Source organism: Zingiber officinale, chromosome 3A (genome assembly GCF_018446385.1).
Source record: "Zingiber officinale cultivar Zhangliang chromosome 3A, Zo_v1.1, whole genome shotgun sequence".
NCBI lineage: Eukaryota > Viridiplantae > Streptophyta > Magnoliopsida > Zingiberales > Zingiberaceae > Zingiber > Zingiber officinale.
In genome coordinates, this window is record NC_055990.1 from 26,243,911 (window position 1) to 26,249,219 (window position 5,309).

Sequence of the window (5,309 nt, forward strand, 5' to 3'; positions counted from 1 at the left end):
CGCCTCCCTCGATACCGCCGCAAAGAGGCGCAAGCACGGCCCCACCCAGTACTGCATCTACAACCTGGGCAACACCTCACCGGTGACCGTGTCGGCTCTCGTCCGCATCCTGGAGAAGCACCTCAAGGTGAAGGCGAAAAGCTCGGATATAATCTGGCGACCAACCTGGAGGCCGGCCTCAAGAAGTTGGTCAAGTGGTACCTCTCCTACTATGGTTATGACCCAGACCCACCACCGCCAGATAAAGATACTTTACTCCTTTTTTTTTTTTGGCTCAAATTTAGGTTCTCGAAGATCACACTGGATTCTTTCTTCCAGAAAGAGGGAACTCGGGACTCTTCTGTATCTTAATTAAAATCCGGGTTTTCCGGCTACCCACTGGCACTGAAATCGCCGGAGCGGAGCGGAGCGGGTCGGAGCTCGGTACCATTTTCGTAAATATATGATTATTGATCCTAAGCTATCCGGCTGTAAAATTTGCGCCGACACAAAAATAGAAAAAAGAGTAAAATAATTTCGAATTTCTGTCGTAAACCAGTATGGACCCCACGACATCGACCACTTAAACCTATCTGGACTGCTGAGCCGCAAGAGGTACAAGCAAGAAATAATAATCTGAGATTCTATTGAGGATTCCCTGTTTAATTTCACTTACTTTTTTATTTAAAGCGACACGTTATGGAGAGTCAGTGTTTCTCTATGAAGGTTAAAAATTAAGTTTGAAAGGCCTTTCCACGTCACGAATGCCATTATATTAGAATATAAATATTTCTAAATTATAAAATAGATATTATCTAAATTACATCTAAAGTATTAGTAAATTATATTATCAGTGTTATAAAATTATATATCAAATGCTATTAAAATTATATCTTAAATAATATCACCATTTGTATCCCTTCTGACTATCACTTACAATCATCCACCAAGAGTATATTTGACTAATGAGAAGGAATATATCCCCCTGATCTGAGACGCTAAAAGCTCTTTGAATATAAATGCATTCTCAAGAACAGGTAGACAATGAAATTGTGACTACAGCTCACCCTTCCAATGCATAGTTACCAATCCAGAAATGCTTAATATCAGTGTAATCATCTTATCATTCTGGTTGGAAAACTGGCATAAAATGTAAAGCAAGAGCAGAGAAATACCTTTCTGTGATAATTTTAATTTGCAATGAGGCATTAGTCTATAAATTCTTCCAACGTACCCTGATAACAATACAAAAGAGTGTTGGCTAAATGGAACATTACGAGAAATGTGAGAGTTAGATCTACAGAACCTGTGAGATGAATGTTTCAGCATCACTACGCCTAAGAAAATGGAGAGAGTTCTTGGTGAGAGCCACTGTGTGATCACCAAGGCATACATCGAATATATGGATCCTTTGGAGGAACCATATCCTAAAAACATCACTCGAACCTCTTAGGAAAAGGATTGCAAGACAATTAGGCGCAAATATAATGGACGATGAAAGTCACATACCACAGTCAAATCTAGATCCATTTCAGACATGTAGGACTCTAAGGCCTCGGAGTGATTTTTGAAATACTCAATTTCCAAATTATGCAGCTTTACTAGTATTTCTTGGGGAAGAACGCTGCCTAGTTTCCATCTCAAACTCTGAATGATCGCTTCCCGGTTATATCTGTTATCAGAAGAACGAAACCAAAGATTGATGTATAACTTCAGAATTCAACAATAACATTGTGCACGAACAAACTATATTTGTTCAAATTACATGTAAGCCATGAGACAGCGTTTGTTCCGGATCAAAGAAAGATGATGAATTACTGCACCAAATTGGTCTTCATTCCTAGCTCTTTGTATATCTAGGTTTTGCTCCTCTATTTTCCTGATTTTGAATATAAACAAATTATCAGAGAAAAGGCACTTAATTACATGCAAGTATACTAAGGAAATAGCACTACAGCTTGCCTGATTAATGATTGAAGCTGCAGGTTGTGCTCATCACATTCCTTGATGACTTGTTCAAATGCATCGCTCTACGATTTTTCAGACAAGTTCTAGGTTTAAATCAGAACAAGTGAACTAGAAATAAAGTAAAAAATTTACTGGCATTACATACAAGGACAAAACGATTATTTAGAACAGTACAATCACATACGAAGACATGAAAGCCAAAAATCATGTGCCTTGATGATGGAAAGTTCTTAATAAATACTAACTAGCAAACATTGGAATTCCAGCAAAGAATTAGAGAAATAATTGAATGTAATGTGTATTACATATGCAATTGCAGAAGGGACCGCCTCCTGTGGCTGCTAAACCTGCATGTCTGTAAGTTTGCTTCCATGTGGAAAACATGGTTTTATGCAGGTTGACGTAGCAAATTGCCAAATTGGTTTTACGCAGGTTTTACTGGCCCAATCTAAAAAAAATGCCCGACTCAACCTATCTACTCACCTAGTTTGCTTGTATCACTTGATCTGATTAGATAAATCCATTTATTTGGCTAACTCATCAACCCATTAAGTACATGTGTCTAACTGATTTTTTATTGATCTCAATTTTAGTTTTTAAACAATATCGTATTAAGTATTACATGTGTTAGATGGGGAACGAAACATATTATTCCTCTTATTAAGCAATATTATATTTGATAGAGATCAACCCATCTAATCTGTCCGGTTCCCCATCTCTTTGGTTGAATCAAAACAAAGTGCAATTCATAAAAAAATAAAAAATCCTCCACTAATTGAATACGGCAATTTGTCTTCTGATTAGTGCTTTTTAGAAACTCTCTGAAAAAATGCTACCGCACTGATCTGTCTGGTTCCCCATCTTATTAGTGCTTTTCAGATTAATTAAGAGTTCTTTAAAAACCCTATGTTAATACAAAGAACTCTTAGTTAATCTGAGAAAATAATAAAGTAATTTTGTTTGTAAATAAAAATGCTACAGCCCTGGGAACAGAACAGTAAGAAATAGCTTACATTAAAGGTGCTAATTGTCCAGCTTCACAGCATGCTTGCTCTTTCAAAAGCTGGGATGCACGCCTTCCATACATGGCCTTTAGATTGGCTCAGTTCTATGATCTAACAAATATAATGGTTCCAAACATTGCTTTAGATTGATTTATTCAACTGAAAATATACAAACACAAACAGCAAAACATAAGAGGATTCATTACCCTAACACTAGAAAGAAAGCACGACCATAATTGTTCCGTCTCATTCAGGATAATTCTACCTAAAAAGACAAGCATTTGATGCACACAAACCTAATGACAACAACAAATTTATGCTAACATCATGCCAAATTTTAATAAAGCAAATCATATCCCTACCAGGTAACCACAACAGTGTTATTCCCGGGTAGCTTCTGGAGTATGCAAACTGATCGTCGAGGCTAGTGTTCGACACTATCTCCGTAAACGATATTGCTCCGCTACGGTGCTTAACGGATTGTTACAATTCGTTCCCAAGATACAACGACGACGAACGTCTCGGACCAGCGAACCTTCTAGTAGACTTCTTGGACTCTTGAATGCACAAGATGAGATGAATGCTTGAGGAAGAGAAGAGAGGATTGAGTGAATATTCCATCATCTGGAGGGTTCTATTTATATTGAAAGAAGAGGTTGAGTGTCCTTTGGGTGAGTGGATGCGTTCCTTGGGCTGAATCGATCTAGATCATCCATTCTGAAGGGTTGTAACCCTTCACCAAGCCCACTTTAATCTCATCCATCAGATCTGAGGAGTTGTGACCCTCAGATCTCGCCTATTGTCATCGGCCATCGGATCTGGATCCATTGATTCGATGCTTCAGATCAAGTCTCATCCCAAGCCGTCAGATCGTTACTCTTTGCGATCCAACGCTCTAGATCGCATCACAAGCGATCCATCATACCTATTTGATTAACGTTGATCAATGGTAGTCATCCATTCCCTAAGTCAACTGTCCAGTCATCTCCCTTTGCCCACGTGCCACGTAGGCACTGCAAACGATGCGAAGTGCAAAGTGCGCCTACAAAGCGCCTATTGCGCACGTGCGCACGTGGCGGGTGGCGGGCTCACAGGTGCGAGCACCTGCTCGCCCTGGGCTAAGGGAGCACCTGTCCTTTTATTTTTGTGTTAACTCCATTAACACATCTTCATTAATAAGTAGAGAATACACATCGAGAATTTTCGATGTGGGACTATTCTCCCATGCACTTTATTAATGAATAATAAATGTTATTTTGGGCCGATTTTAAACATTAATTTCTCATTCACCCTTAATCGGGTTTGAGCAAATTAATAGTCTAAATCTATCTACGCGAATCGTAGATTTCAATTTTGAAGTCAATTACGACTTTCAACAATTGATGACTTCCTTCCTCAAAATCGTTTTGGTCCATTTAAGACCCCAATATCCAACAATCCCCCACATGAATGGAAATTAATGCAATGCGTGTATGCATGCTGACACTTTACAATAGTCCAATCGATAAGTCACTGCATCGGGAGAGGTAGCTTGTGGCTTTGAACCTTCCGTAGTTAAATGCTATCGAGTATACTAGGTTGCGCAGTGAACGTGATGTCTTGAACTGCTCAGCTGTTGGTGTATACTTAGACAATAACACCAACACAAAGATCTATCTCACCTACTTTAGGTTCTCATGGTTGGTTCTGTTTCGGCCATGGATACTATCTTGGATTCATGAGTGTTTCATTGAAGCGGTCTGTCTTCACACTCACATAGGTGACACTTCTATCAAGAGTATCCTACCATACTCCACCTTATCAGGTATAGAAGTCACTAAAAGCATAATGCTTAACCTCACTACATGAGGTAGGACAGCACAGATTCATCCTAGGATTGGGATAGAGATAAACTATCTAATGTGCTGGACCACAACTTCTGTAACTTCGTTGTCCCATTGAACCAAGATCTTGGGATCTCCAGTCAACAAGGTTGGGTTACCACTACAGTCGTTTTCAGTTGTAGATTTTTAATCCCATTCCTCTTGATGAGCAGTATACTTGATCTCGACTCAACCCCTTCGTTAAAGGATCTGCCAAATTATCTTTGGACTTAACATAGTCGATTGCAATCACTCCATTCGAGATCAACTGCCTAATGGTATTATGTCTACGACGTATATGTCGTCACTTCCCATTATACATATTACTCTGTGCCCTTCCAATCGCCGATTGACTATCACAGTGGATTAGTACGGCAGGCACAGGTTTCATCCAGCTCGGAATATCTTCCAAGAAATTCCGCAGCCATTCAGCTTCCTCAGCTGCTTTGTCTAGTGCTATAAACTCGGATTCCATAGTTGACCGAGCAATGCAAGT

At 39.3% G+C, this 5,309-nt stretch overlaps 1 pseudogene; it reads right to left on the reverse strand.

The window, feature by feature from the left end:
• Positions 1 to 1,134: 1,134 nt before the first annotated feature.
• LOC122051521 lies at positions 1,135 to 3,329 on the reverse strand (annotated as a pseudogene).
• Positions 3,330 to 5,309: the final 1,980 nt, after the last annotated feature.